This window comes from Rhea pennata, chromosome 22 (assembly GCF_028389875.1).
Source record: "Rhea pennata isolate bPtePen1 chromosome 22, bPtePen1.pri, whole genome shotgun sequence".
Taxonomy (NCBI): Eukaryota; Metazoa; Chordata; class Aves; order Rheiformes; family Rheidae; genus Rhea; species Rhea pennata.
Window position 1 is genome coordinate 3,298,919 of NC_084684.1, and position 15,404 is coordinate 3,314,322.

The following is a 15,404-nucleotide window of genomic DNA, read 5'->3' on the forward strand; positions in this document are numbered from 1 at the left end:
TAAAGTGTTTTCAGCTAGCTGCTCTCCTCCCATGGAAGTGTGGTGCTTCTAGAATTAGACTAATTAATTAACACTGATTTTTCATCTTTGTAGGATCAGTGAGAAATCTGAAAGCAGATGTGTAAAACCCAGGGACTAGAGAGCCTCTACTGCCACAGCTGACAGCTCCCAAGCAGGACTTGGGTGAACACAAGGCTTTTCCGAACAGAGGGACAGCTTCCCGAGGGGAAGGGGAGGATGAGAAGAAAAGATGCCTCTGGGCCTAAACAGTACAGCAACAGATCCCCTGCCAGTACGAGGACTTAAAACTTGCTGCCAGCTGCACCAACCATGCAGAAACTCACATTAAATGTTACCACAGCCCAATGAGCACAGCCCTGCAGACCTGTTAGCAGAGGAGGGGGCAGGCTCTCAGAATAAGCAAACAGGATTTAATGACCCATTAAACTCAGGGAGAGTCCAGAAAGCTTCCTAATGCAGACAGCAGCCACAGCTAAGAGCTCGTCCCTGAGTAAGGGTGGAAATGCTGCTGACAGCAGCTGCCAAAAGCAGCCAGTGAAGCTGTGTCCATGGGATACAGATTTAGGCCATCAGGTCTGGCTGGGAAAGCAGCAGTGCCCTTTCTCTCTCCTGTTCTCCTCCCTCCCAGCATAGACCCACAAGAGTATGTGCTAGGAGCAGTTCAATAGAAAGCAGATACTACCTTTATCTCTATTCCTCCTCTACCAGAGCTTCAGAGGATCCCAGCCATGTGAGCTGCATGAGCCCAAAAGCTTGTGAAAGGGCAATCATCCAACTCAAGGGATACCAGAGACCCAGCCACGTGGCACAGGACCAGTGCATCTCAGGAGACATTTCCCAGTTCCTCACTGCATCCCACACTTCTAAGTCACGCATTCACTTGCTGAGATGCTATTTATGCTAACCGAAGGACAGAGTCCCACAGTTAAGACAGAAATGAAAATAAAGATTCCTAACTTTGCTACTGATTTTTCTAGCTATCCTGGAGTAAAACATATCACCTCTTTCCAAACGGCTCTCATCTTCTGGAGTCTAAGAGACCTCATCTTTCACAACATGTCTTGCCCTTACGCTATCCCAGAGCATCCTGGGATCCTCCTCCACAAACAACCACAGGCTATCTTCACCCAGACATTTGCAATCTGATTTTCAGAGGGAATTGACTCCACTGCCCTATGCTGAAGTTGAACTGTGTATGGCTCTCTGTTAAACCAGTCCAACTGGCTTCCTAAGAGAGCAAACTCACTGGGGCCAACCCCCAAATGAGATTGAGGAATGCAACTGTAATGGAATAGTACCTGGATTTGCAATGTAACTGAGTAGACAGTACATAGGCAGGTGGCACATACACAAGAATGAATTTGGCCTCATGTGTGCTAAGATCTAGATCCAAAAGCAATGTTCTCCTGGACAACATGTCACTATATGCTACAGGAGAAATATCAGAAATAGCAAGGGGTCTGTAAAGGAAATATGCTGTAAGTAGTAGCGATAGAGTAAGTTAAGACTGTGAATGTATCTCTCTGATATTAGGATCTAAATAAGGTCAAACACTTTACTGTATCACTTGCACAGAAATCCTTTCTATGAATTGCCAAGTTAGTGCATGGCAGCTTTCACCAGGGAATTGGTTCCATGCAGCAGATCTACAGGAATGAAGCTCCTCATCTACAGTTTAAGCAGTTCCATAGGGAAAACATTTACCTGCTGATGAATCTTGTCTCCATTCTCCTAGGCTGGTGTTTTACAGCTCCCTATGATGTTGCAGTGTTTCTACCATGTCCCACACACAAGTATAATATCAGTGACAGAAAAGAGAAAGAGACCAAGAGCACCAAAGAACCACAGCTTAGTTGTCCAGTTGCTGCCAGTCTCAGAGCCTCACACGAACTGGCAGGGCTAAAATTTAGGAATAAGGATGGGGAGAAGGAAAAGAGGTGCTCTTGGAAAAAAAAATTATTTAGATGTGGAAACAATGGCTTAAAGCATACACATCAGGTTCTGAGGCACTGCATTTAAAAGTGTGTCTATACAGATTTGACTCTCCATAGAGCCCAAGCACTGACAAATGCTCAACAGGTCCTGAAGAGCCACAGCTTGCCATGGCCCGATGCCTGAGAGTTTGGACACTGCAACTGTCGGCAAGGAGTACTGGGGAGAGCAGCTTTCTGCATGGTTGGAGCACTAGCCCAGGCTTTCCAGCAAAATAGCTTTAGCTTTCAAAACAGGCTTTTGTCTGTGTTGTCCAGACTCAGAGGCCTCGGTTTAAATGGAGCCTGCTGTTTTATAGAGTCACTTTCATGCTCTCGTGGGCCTGTCTGCCTTTCCATATCAACTCAGCCATAAAAATCGGCTTGAAGATTAAACTTGGCGCAGAGTTGTTAGTTGCGGAGCAAGTGGGAGGGTGTGCTGGGAAGGAGGAGGAAAGGGCAGAGGAAGCTTCAAGGCACTGTTTGGCCAGGTTTTGATTTACAAGCAGGAGGGAGGGTTGCTTTGGGCTTCTCCCAGACACCTTTAGACTACCCCTTGGGGCTCTAGTTCACATTTGAGTTTGCAGCCCCAGCTTCCTCAGGAATTCATTTGCCTCGTTAAAAAGAGGAACAAAAGGAAATTATTTAATTCAGGGACTCAAACGTGCTGCATGTTCAGCAGTACCCCATGCAAGAAAGAGGATTAGGGTATGTATTTTTTTAAACTAGCCCCACAGACTAAAGTCTCAGCACTCAAAAGCAATTAATTCCCAGTCCCTGTGTGTAAAACAGACAAAACCAAGACAACACACAGCACGTCCCCCTAGGAGCAAAGAGTGCTTTGCATTTGTGCATCACATTGTCTTCTATCAGAGTCTACGTAAGCCCTTTGCAAACACCTATCAGACTCAATTCCTTTCTTCCTCTCCAGAAATCGGCCAAATAATATGCAAGTTTACAAGTGAATTAAACAAGGCTCCACAGTAGCTTCAGTTCTCCTAGAACTCAGTCATAACTTTTCCTGACTTGCACAGAAGCTAAATACAGACCAAGAAAAGTTAAAGCTAATATTGCTAAGCAGCCCCTAGTTCTAGTTGCCATATGGGGAGAAGTACCTACAACTCCAGCAAACTAACACAAACTGGGTGTTCGAAGACTGAAGCATCCAAAACAGTCATTTTTTGCCACAGTGATTTTCCAGATCTGCTCTAAGTCAAGATTTGTGACAGAGCCACAATAGGACCAAAGTCTTCCCAATCTCCTGCTTTAACTACTAAATGCTCCAGCTTCTCCCACACTCAGCATCATTAAAAATAAAGGAGTTGACACCCAGAGAAGGCCTGTTATGCCTACACATGCATTTCCTTCTTTGCTGTTGGTCTGCAAACACACAGATCTCTTAATATAAGCGAGAGGGGGCAAACAAGGCTCCTAGGATATATTCTTGCAGTTAGATTGTGAAAGAAAATGTATCAGGCCAAATGATCCTGGAACTGAAAGTGTCAAAGTAATGCAAAGCATTATTACTATTCATTAAATATACATCCCCACTTATACATAAAGAAATATAGACCCAATGACTTACTAGCCTAAGATCAGTCAGTCAAGGGAGCTCAGAGTAAAGCTAGAGATTTCCTGGAACCCTGCTCTGCATTTAAATCAAAGGAAGAAAATGGGTGGCAGCATCTGACAGCTTGATCTGAAACCCATACAAGCTCTTCTGTGTAGTGATCTTAGCAGATAGATCCTGGGCTTATGCATCCCAATAACAAATCCAAAGTGATTTCACTGATGGCTGCATTCACATGGAGTGAGCGAGAGTACAGCCTCAGGACCAGGCCCCAGAACCAGTAACGTCCACATCCTGAAGTCCAGGCAGCAAAAATAAGTGATTCTCACCTCTGACTCTCCTCCACAAAGAAGGAGATATTCAAGGCTAGCAGCACTTTAAAACCAGACAGCTGCCAGCATGTGTCTTTCACTCCCTGCAAACACCCTGGCCTCTTCCCCTTCACCAATATTTACGTGAGGTGAAATGCCTTCTATTCAGGAGGAGCAGTTCTCTATTAACAAGGCTTGGCAGAGATCAGGAATCTCCTGTGCCAACTTGCAAGCCTGCTGCCTTAAGGCAGATGGCAGGGAAAGTATCCCAGCCTTGTTCCCCAAACCTTTTCTCCCAGCAAGCAGAGAGAACTCAAAACCGGAAGAAAAGGGTCAGGTGTTCAAGGCTGCAGCCATCTGTGAAGCCCTAATTTCAGCGCAGGAGACGACCTATATCTGAGGCCAATGGGCACGCTTGCCTCCCCACGGACCAGAAAAGCCTGCCACGCTGCCAGGGTCTGCAGGCTGAGAACAAGGGCACAGGGTTATTGGAAGTTTCATGCATTCAGACTTGGAGAAGGAAAGAGGAGACGCTCCGATCCTCTAAAGGATGAGAACAAGGTAGTGATACTACTACTATCAAAACAAACAGTACTGCTCATAACTTCTTTCGGGTCACTGATACCCTTAGCCCAAATGCCTGGAACATGAACTAAACGTTTTCCCCTCTACTTGTATTATCAGCGCTCTGAAGGGATGCTGCCATGGATTAGCATTCATCAGACCATCATTGGTTTATCATTTCTATTTATTTCTGAAGAAAGCCATGGAGATTCTAACCAAAATATACCCTCATAGCTTGTTTTGACAAACTTCTTTGTATCAGTATTTTTCTCCCATTAATGGTGTAGCACTCCAGTTATTTATATTTTGTGGTTTTTAATACTATAAAAAAATGACTCAGTAGCAGTGCTGAGACCTCAGAAAATTCCCTTCCCAGTGCCGCTAGTGACAGCACAACAGGCAACAGGGTCATAAATAATTTTACACTGGGTGCTAATTCTGACAGGTGCTGCAGCTCATGCCTGAAGCACACTGCCAGCGTGACAGCTTAGGAGCTCCGAGTTAAGCCCCCGCTGAAATATATTCTGGTCTGCATTCGATGGTAAGTCTCTTGCAGCTTTCACCTGGACCTGGATTAAGCCCTTAACTTTTACACAGTTTCCTCCATATGCCTGAATTATTCATTAAGGGCCAGTCTCAGACTGCACCTAATCTGTCCTGTCTATTGACTTGCATTAGTCTGAGTCACAAGCATCACAGCACCTTACTCAAAACAGTGAATCACTGGATCAGCATCACTCAATGCAACACAATTATTCATGAAATAAGGTGCCCCTCTGCCGGAGAAAGGGAGTCAGGATCAAGCCCTTAGAAAAGGCATCAGTAAGGCCAGACTTCAGAGAAAATTCACCCTGGTAAAGCTGCATCAAGATGAATGAAGTTGAGTAAATCCATGTGAAATCAATCATTTAAAGAGATAGCCTGTTCTGTGGTATCACAGGGGAGACATAAGGGAGCACTAGAAACTAGTATTTCATTGTTGAGCTTTACCACAAGCTCTGGAAACACATTCCCCTGCTCCGGCCACGCACCCGCAGAGCCGAACGGCGGAACCAGGCTGCCTCCCAGACAAGGCGAAGGGCGGGCGGGAGCAGGAGGAAAGCAGAGCACGCATCCCGCTCCTCCTGACCGGCACAAAAGGAACAAAAAGTAAACGGGACCGCTCAGCACCAAGGAGGTGGCAAGCAGCCCCTTCCCAAGCTAGCAGCTTCCAGTAACGGAGCCTCCCAGGCCACTTGCTGGCTTCAGTCCTGAAATCCCTTGGGCTACCTAAACATACAGCAGATAAACTCATATTGCAGAAAAGCCCATTACCGAGTACCTTTTACCACTTATCCTAAATCTACAGTCAGATACTTTTAAACAAACAGCGGATAAGAAAGTAAGCCTATCAGGTAAGTGAAAGAAGAAATCTGATGTACTACGTGGAGAAATGGGGCTTGATTTTTTAGAGTGAATTAATCTGTTCAGTTCTCATTTATGTCAGTGCTTGATAAGATTAAAGGATTAAACCAACTGTATGCTAAGTGCTCTGTGTTAGAGAGCACCTTGCCAGGATTTACTGCATGTTGGCAGGCACAGACCACAGCAACATCACCCAGAGACCCAGGGACTCAGGGAAGAACCTGCTCAAACTTCAGAAACAGAAAACACAGCTAATCCAGATTTTCCATATGCAACCAGGGTATGAACTTCGATCTCTCTCCGGTTTCAGTTAAGCTTACTTATTAAGTACTTGTACCCAACAGGCAAGTCTTTGTATAAGCAGCACTTATCTCAGAGCACTGACATCAGAAGAGGATTTCAAATGTGCTGCAGTTTTTTTGAATGCAAAATGTTAACACCATATTCATATCCTTCCCCAGCACTATATGAAAAATGCACACATCCTATCATGCTCACACTACACAGTCACATACAGCTATATACAGGCATACAGCTATCCCTATACACTCCTACACAATTCAGCATGTTGCAAACATCTCCTTTCTCTTTGACAGTTCACATATGATAGATTCAGAAGTGTTAGAAGTTCTCCTGTAACTTGCCACTTCTTCCTTGTGGACTAACGAGGGCATTTGTGATGGTTAATTCATTAAAGCTCAAAAGGCACAAGATCTTAGAAGGAATGGCCATAGAAACGCTAAATATTATGAGAATTTGTAGCACCTGGTAAAGACAGTTTCCCCAAACACCTCAAAACTCCGAGACTTTATCAATGTGAAATCCCTCATTTCTATGCCTCCAAACTAAACAGAGCGAGTCAGATACTGTCACCTTTTCTCCCCGAGACAGCACATTACTCCACTACAGTAAAGAGACAGCATGCAGAACAAGGCGAGTGTCAATATATCTAGGAATACTAGAAAACATACAGTAAGGTAAATCTAGCTAGTGGCTAGTGCCAGTGACTTCAGTTTTTGTTACACCTGAGGATTAGTTTGGCCCTGTACATTGCAGAAACGGAATGCTAATCTTCATCACAGCGGATGATTGGAACGATGCTGAAGCTATTTTCAAATGCCACTCAGGTTCTCACATTTTGTACCACTACATATTGCTCTGGGCCACTTATCCCTTAGCTTTTTCCCAGTGTGCATCTAAGTGAAACCGTTGCAAATGCTGATGGCTAGTTTCCCCTTGAATAAATTTTCTATTAGATATGAATTCTCCCTCCCTAGTGGAATATTCTCCCCATGGGAATATAGCAGGTATTTGCAGGAGGAGCAGAAAGGAAGAGGGATGAATCTTTTATCATATTAAACATTTCTATTCTGCATTTGTTTTCTTTTTCACTACTCCATTTCTGTTTTATTCTAGGCTCAGAGTCCATTAAACTATAAGCTTCCAAAGGTGCTAGAGAGTCTGGCTTCATGATTTGAACCTCTAAAGATGCATCTGATATGATAAGAGGAGTGTAGCTATTGAAATGTCTCCCATCAATAGTTATTGTGTTGCTAGGTTTCCATCTAGACACACAGCCCAAAAGAGCAATCAAAGGAAGCTGATGCTGTGGATAATATCTTTATCAACCCTTCAAAAGGTTGTTAGGGAAGGAGAGGGGAAATCCAGTTTCCGAGCAAAGTTTCACTGATGAGAACGGAAGTCAGTATGAAAAGCTCAGCCAAATTTTCATGGGGAAATTGTTTTTTCTAAAAAGATGAATTTTTAGAGTAGCAGGTTTATGTGTACACACGTGTGCCTTTGTGGGCACAAAGTTTGTGTTTCTTTTGTCATTTGAAAGGCAGCAATACTTTTCTTCCAACACACAACTCCTAATCCCACTTAACTGGAGTCATGTCTTGCAGCTGTAAAAGAGGGCATGCATCAGTCTTGTTTTAAAGGAACTTACTTGCTTGCATAATACATTAAATCCTAACAAACTCAGCACAACTGTCAAAATGCTATCCCAACAATTGCATAAGCTGAGGCTGCTAACCAGCATGTTGCTGGTTAGTCCGTGCACAAAACAGAAGTACCAGCAACATAGGATGTGGAGGCAGGGCAGACAAAAGGTCCAGCACATGCCCGAGGGACCTGTGACTTTCATCTCTTACTCCCTCTGTCCCAGAGATTTTCAGTATTACTCAGCTCCCAGCAGCTCCCACTCTCCTCCAGTGCTAAAAAGCTTTTGAACATCTGGACAGTGATACCCAAATCCATTCTTCTGGTTTGGTCACCACATCATGGAAGAGGAAAGAATATGCAATAGTTACAGTCTCTCTGGGATGTAGGCTGCTTTGCCTGCATGTCTACCGAGAACAGTAAGGGCCCAGGACTGGGACTGCTAGCAATAAAATAGCTCTCAAGTGACCCAGGGTTTCTAGGCAGGAAAAGCCAGTTTCCACAAAAGGAAACAGGAAGGTTAAACTACTTGGGTCAGGCACACAAGTCTGTTTTCACCTTCTGGGGAAATACCTGACGCTAGCCACTGCCAGCGGCAGGGATGCTGCCTAGCTGGACCCGCGAACTCCCCCGCGCCAGCGAAGAGCCTCTGCCGGCTCGCCGCCTCCGTGGGGACGCGGTCCGACCCCGCGAAGTCGGGGGCACAGAGCAGCTCAGCTCCGGCGCCCCGGTCCTCCCCCAGGAGCGGAGCCCTGCTGCAGGCACCGCTCAGGCGGCGAGCGCCGCACGAAGGCAGCGGCCGCGGGGAACACGCGCCTCCGTGCGTGTTCCCGGGCTCCCCGGGAGAGCCGGCTAACCGCACGCACAGCCGAGGGACCGGTCTGCTGCACCCGCAGCCGCCAGAAAGCGGGCGCGACGGGCGAGCAAGCCGAGCAGGGGGCGCGGCTGCCGCCGGCCCCAGCGGCACCCGGAGCCCGGCCCGCCTCACGGCCCGCGGAGCCCCGCGGAGCCCCGCGGCTCTGCCCGCGGCCCCGAGCGCGCACTCACCTCCGCCGCGCCGGCGGCAGCAGCCGCGGGCCGCGCCGGGGCAGCCGCGGAGATGCCCCTGCCCGGGAGCCGGCGCGTCCCGGCGCCGTGGGCGAGCGCGCCGAGCCGCCGCCGCCGCCGGTTGTCGCCGCTCCGCCGCGGCCGGCTCCCAGCGCGGCCCGCCGGTCCTCGGGGCGGGGGGGCGGCCCGCGCCGCTGCGCTGCGCTGCGCTGCGCTGCGGAGCGGAGCGGAGCGGAGCGGAGCGGAGCTGCGCGCCCGAGCCGCCGCCGCCCCGGCGGGCTGCGGGCGGCGCTGCGGCCGCGCTATAAACCGGGGCCGCGCGCGGCCCCCCCCCCCCCCCCCCCCGGGCGCAGCCTCGCGGCCGGGGCTGCGCGGGCGCGCAGCGCGATGCCCGGCGTGTCGGGAAGCAGCAGCCTGTCGCCGCTGAGCTCCTCGGCCCTGGCCGCGAGCGAGGGGAGGCCGCGCAGGCTGCTCCCGGCCCCGCCGCGGGCAGCCGCCTGGTTAGAGGCGGCAGTCGGAAGAGCCGAGGACGATGCCCTGCGCAATGAGCTCCGGACCGTGCGGATGGGAATCCAGCTGTGTCCGAGCAGGCGCTGCCACCACCGAGCACCAGGCTGATCTCAGAACAGAAACTACCAGAAACTTTGGCAGTGACCTCGCTGCAGTTCCATCCCGTGTTACAAGCCAGGACTCCGGGAAGGACTCAGCTGGTTTTCTTGTAGGTCCTCTCACCTCTGCGTAAGTGCTCTGTATAGGAGCAATCTGTGTGTTTCTGTGCCGGAGCTGCACGGCAGCATCCCTAAATTAGATGCGAGTCATTGAATTGGAGATAGCAAGCCCGTTAGCCAGTGTCGTGGAGAAAGTCTGGTTCACGTTCCTGCCTACCCCAGTACCGCTAGGCGTTCTGCACTGCTCGTGCTCTGACTTCACCACGGACCCTCGTCTTGGCTGCCTGGAGTCTAATGAGTCCTGCCTACAGTAAAGACGTGCCTGAGCACAGGGGCTTTGCTTCGTGTTGCCAGGAGGTCTCTATTGACAGTGCTGGATACTGCAGCATTGCATTTTTTGACTGCGCGTGCTTGTGTGACTCATCCTGCTTCTGGAGCCAGGGAGGGAACAGGAGAGGCTCCGTTCCCCACTCTTGGCCTGTTTTCTGGCATGGTAGGTTACTATGGCGTGCACTCCAGCAAGAGCGAGATTATGTTGGGAAATCATTGAACAATTAGCTGATGGAAATGGCTTTTAATCAGGATATATTAGAGTGGTGACCTGCGTATATTTTGCCCAATATTCTTGCCTATTAGAGTCTTGATGCTACCTATGAAAAATATCTCTACCCAAGTTTCAGACATGTTTGTGAACTGACCAGCAAATGGGGAGTAGCACAGTAAAAGAGGCCCATCACGTGAGTGCGTCTCAGGCAGGAGGCTCACGTCGGAGGCATTGCTCTCTTGAATGTATCACCCAAAGGGATTAGGAAGCCACACAGACACAGGCAGATCATCATCTTCCATGAGGAGGCTCCAAGGAACACAAATTGAATAAGGCTCCTGAAATAAAATTGCATTCCACCAGCTCAGCCCACTTCTGCCAGGGATGGAAGTTTCTGCAGAGGGTGATGTGGAGAGGGTGGAAGTTTCATTGAAAACTGCATGTGTACAGCAAAGGGAAAAATCGCCCTTTCTAACTTTGCCAGGGATGTGAGCTGAGCCCATGCTGATGTGAGTGACAGCACTCAAATCAACCACACAGCAGAGCCCATAAACAGCAGGGAGTTACCAGGCAGCACCGCATACGAAGCGCTCGGGCAGTAACACAGTTCTCCTCGGCACCGTCCCAGACAGCTCCCCAGGCACAGGCAGGCGCACGTGTGTGAGCCCATCTTCTGCTCTTACCTTCCTTAACACTTCCTTCTGCACCCCCCGGTGCTCAGAGTGCCAGGCTCTAACCGCTGTCATTTCTCTCCCTCAGGCCCCACAGAAGTGCTTCAGCAAAACAGCACGTGTTGCCAAAAGGAATAAATAGTTCATTGCTAGTTTAAATCAGCAGCACTGAATATGTTTTACACAGACACGTTAGAACTGTCTACATGGGCAACGTCTGTGCATATAAACACAAACTACCAAACTGTAGCTGTTACTTGCACATACGCATATACAAAGATTTCAGTGCTTCACTGCAGTGTTCACTAACACTGCAAATGCAGGTACAGAGAGTTAGCATTATTTGTGGCTTTTATTAACCCCACACATGCAGAGGTGAACACTTAGCACATACACTGATGGCATGCACACGACTGTTACCCTCAGTAACCATGCAGATGCACAGACACACGTGTGCACAGAGAGGGATTAGCACTGTACTGCAGTCTTCATTTGCAAGCAACATACTCAAATGCCTGAGCACATGCACAGATGCACATGGTAGCAAACAGACAGGAAAAGCATTGCTACTGGATCTAAAACCTTTCCTGGCTAAACCATTCTCTGCTTTCAGAGTTGGGAAGCTGAAGAAAAGTATCTTCCCCTTTATTTATGCTCTCCAGCCTTTTCCTAGTCTCACCATGACTGCCTTCCACACCAAAATCAGATACCATCGGCCATTCTGCATGCTTGTATTTACGGCCTCTCTTTGAAATTCTGACTGCTCTTCTGTGCAGAATAAAACTACCCAAGCAATCTTTCCTGTTCAGGTGCTCATTACTAAAGTGTTAAATAACGTCAAGCGGGCTCTCTCAAGCCTTGTAAATTTTATCGGGGGGACTTTCAGCTTCTACAGGGTCTAGTACTGCCTGATTGCCGGAAAGGCAGACAGCGAGCCACGCAGCTGAGAGGGCTGCCCAGCAGCTGAGCACTGAACTTCGGTGCAGAGCACTGCCGCTCTGGGAGCCAGGCTCAGCAAGGCGAGATGCGTGCGTGTGAGCGGGCACATACGAGTGCGTGCGCAGTCTGCCAGCCGGTCCCCGAAGTATACGTGAGGCTACGAGTGCTTGTGTGAACGAACGTGTGCTCCAGCGGCTAGAGAGAGGCGGCTGGAAAGGAGGGTGATACTGCATCCGAGGGTGCAATGAAGGGGGAGTGGGCCTGGGCCTGGGCCCTGGAGGCTGAGCTCAGCTGCACAAATGTCACTGCAGAGTAACGGCTTTGGAGTCGCTGGTGTTTATGGCGGCACAACCGAGAACAGAATCAGGCCTCAGGAGTTTAGAGCCTTCCTATTTGAACAGCTTTCTCCATTTGCCTCTTGATTGAGCTTGCTATTACTTATGACTCTAAGCCAGGCTCAAAGCAAGGCTGTGTGAACATACCAGTTAGCTTAATAAAGTGGGGAGAAAACAATGGATAAACCCAGGAACAAAGGGCAATAACGCACAAAGCTGGAGAGATTCTGCTTCATCAGTTGCCAACTAAGTGTCCCAGGAGAATTTGCAGGTACATCCAGCACCCCGCAGCTCCCGGAGGCATTCCTTAAAAGATACGCATTCAAAACAGCAGCAATGAAAGCACATTTTCAGAGAAAAAGAATGGGGTTGGAGGGAAAGGATGCTCTATTTAGAAATATCCCTCACACTCTAGCCTGTGTGAAGTTGTGCTCTGTGTTCATAGTGTCTTCCTGTCAAGGAAGACCTTGACCTTTCCTCCTCCTCTGTCCCAAACCAAACATCCTGCTTGATGGACTATAAGAAAAATGGTATTTCCTCTCTGTCCACAAAATTAATAGAGTCACATTGCAAGCCATTTCCATGCAGCATGTATTTATAAACCTCCGCTCTGACAGCTTCTAGTTACCACAGACTCAGGCCTGGATTCAATCTGCTAGCCTATTATTTCTTATTCAGGCAACAGGAGTACTCAAAACTACGCGATGTGCTTCCCAGCCACAGAAACAATCCCTTCCCTAAAGAGCGCAGAGGTGAAGGCACGCAGCCAGCCGGCCCCCTCTTTATTAGACAACGTCTCATATATTTCACGAGAGCCAGATGGCACCATCTGAACGGCAGTGAGCCTGGCAGCCTTCCGCCAGCGCAGCGAAAGGGAGGCACGTGTGAGCCAGGCCCGCGCGCGGCTGCCGCGGCTGCCCGGCCGGCCAGCCCGCCCCGGCGGGCGCCGGGAGCCGCCTCGGCTCGCACCCCCAGGGCACCTTCCCCAGCTCGGGCCCAGGGGCACGTGGCAGCGCGGGAGAGGCAGGCTTTCTCGCATTCGAGCAACAGCCAGCACGCATTTGCACTTGACAACCTAAATTGCCACTGCTGACGGGTAAAATCCCTCACCTTTGATGACAGGAAGAGTCTCCCTAGTCCTGGAGCTGTCTGCAACACAGAGACCCATCTGTAGACTGCGTGAGAAAAAGAGAGGTGACACAGGCAAGGAGAGACAGAGGCTACTGAAAACAACAGCTGAACGTGGGGCACTTTCCTCACAATTAAGTGAAGTTAATGCTTTTATGGAAGCTGTTTGTTTAAAAGGCCGTCAGTGCACTGTTTAATGGAGTTTCACGAGCACTCCCCAAAGGCCTCCAGTCTCCATCTGTATCCCACAGCTCACATCCTAACAAAACATGTTTTCTCACCCTGACGTCCCCACCATCTGCAACATATAGGAGTATCAGGGCTGCCATGCCCCTGTGCTCACCTTTCCACTGAGTCTTGAAGCCCTGGGACATCATGAATATTCATGGCGTAAACATTAAGTATCATGCAATTTGGACAAAAATATATTTTAGGCAGAAGAACTGGGAGACAACAAGTGAGAGAGAATCTTTACTCCTGAGCTCCGGGAACTACTGAATAGCATTTTCCTGAGCTGTAACTGGTGATTTTAAAATGCAAATCAGTCCTTAGTTTTTCAGAGACATTGTAAAAAAAAAAGGCCGATGCAGCAAAGCCTTATTGTCTTGTAATGAATGTGAGATTTGCGGAGCTGCTTCGTGCCAGCATATGCACAGTGGATGCAGGCCAGGGACTCAAGAAGACTTGAGACTTGTCCCCAGCCAGCTCTGTCACTAACTCAGTGCATGACCTTGAACACAACATCCTTTCCTCTATTTCAGTATCCCCACAAGAGGATGTAGGGGACAGGAGAGAGGTGAGGCCAGTTCCTGTGCCTACTGGTCACATTATACATTACAATCCACTCTGAGGTGGAAACCAGCAGAACAAACGTCGCAGCTGCCTCCCTGCAGGGACTGATGCACTGACCCTGGGCTTAATGGTCTTCCTCTAGTGGATGCTGCTCAACCTTCCCTGTTCCTTCCCACAGTTGCTTCAGTTAGGCTGCAACCCGCCCTTCACTCTTGTGTCTCGCTAGTGTTTTCCACAGATGGCCCCAGAGCCTGTACAAAGCCCTCTGCAAGAATTAAACTCTTCTTTTTCACATCTGCCGGGAACATTCAATACCATTTTACCTGCCCTTTAGTTAAAGAGCTGTCTCTAAATAGGCTCCATCACACAAATGCTAATAGGAGTTGAACACAGAAAGGGGGACATAACAAACTTTTACAACAAATGGATTTGCTTCATACTATTCATGATATAAAATCATAAATACTAACAAGCTATAGAGAGACAGGATGTTTTGATGCACAGAGTTGTCACTGGGAGTCCAAGGATCCTTCTATTCCAGTTTTTGCTCTGCCACTGACCCACTGCCTCGGCTTTCCTCTGGTCTTCTGCTCCCTTCTGCATAGCATCGGGGTAGGAGAGGTTTGGGGTGCTATCTGTTTGTCCACTCTTGCCTCTTCTCATCTGCTGCCTTTGCCACATTCGGCCCACGGCCCTAAAGGGTAAACTGGTGTCTTCTAAACTCGTCCCTTCGGAGCTGCAGCCTGCCACCCACAGCCTGCGTGTGCCTCCCCTCGCTGCACTTAGCACTGCTGCCTCTGGTGCGCAGCTCTGCAGCAGGGCTGCTGCTGAATCTGGCCTTTAGAAACCTCTCCTTTAGGTTTGCTCTGGAAGGTCCCATCACAGAGGCCAAAAATCACGGTCAGCTGGCACTAGCCTTCACTTACTGCTCACTAGAGAGAATATTAACTGGAAATGTGGAGGCAAAGAGCTCCATATTGCATTACTGGTCCCCGGAGCCACTCCGGCACCACAAGGGAGAGCTGTTAACTGAACTCTGCAACTGCATTTTCACCGACAGGAATGTCCTAGCAGCCGCCTGACCTTCCACACGCGGAAATAAGGGTGCATACCCACTATCACTTTGGCGGCACCAGGAAATGTTACCAAGCTCTCCGCTACTGGAGAATCAGGAGAGCTTGCAGAACTGATTACAGGAGTAGGCTATAATTCACTGAAACAGAAAGTCAGGATAGTTCAAGCCATTTTCATCACTGACTGTAGCTAAACCAGCTGATTTTGTACAGAAATGGAACAAGAATGTGCTAGTGATCCCTTACATCAACTGATAAAAAGGATCAGAAGAAGCCGTTTGTCTATGGCCCCTTGGGTGTCCACACAGAGTTTAGTTAAGCAGATTGAAATAATGTGAAGAGATATATAGAAGAAAACTAGAACTACACATTTCCTTCCCTCCTGCCTAGCCTAGCTTATGGTACTGTGAACAGCATCAAAGGTAC

The 15,404-nt window shown here is 48.9% G+C and overlaps 1 protein-coding gene across 3 annotated transcripts in view; it reads right to left on the bottom strand.

Annotated features, from left to right (window-relative positions):
* DISP3 (dispatched RND transporter family member 3) overlaps positions 1-15,404 on the bottom strand; it is a 99,888-nt gene that overhangs the window by 31,852 nt on the left and 52,632 nt on the right. The window contains exon 2 of one of the 3 annotated variants that reach the window (XM_062593694.1): positions 13,096-13,160. The gene's annotated coding sequence lies outside the window, so the exon portion shown is untranslated. Of the gene's footprint in view, positions 1-8,828; positions 8,882-13,095; positions 13,161-15,404 lie in introns of those variants that run through there. The other 2 variants (XM_062593693.1, XM_062593688.1) reach the window with 2 other exon arrangements.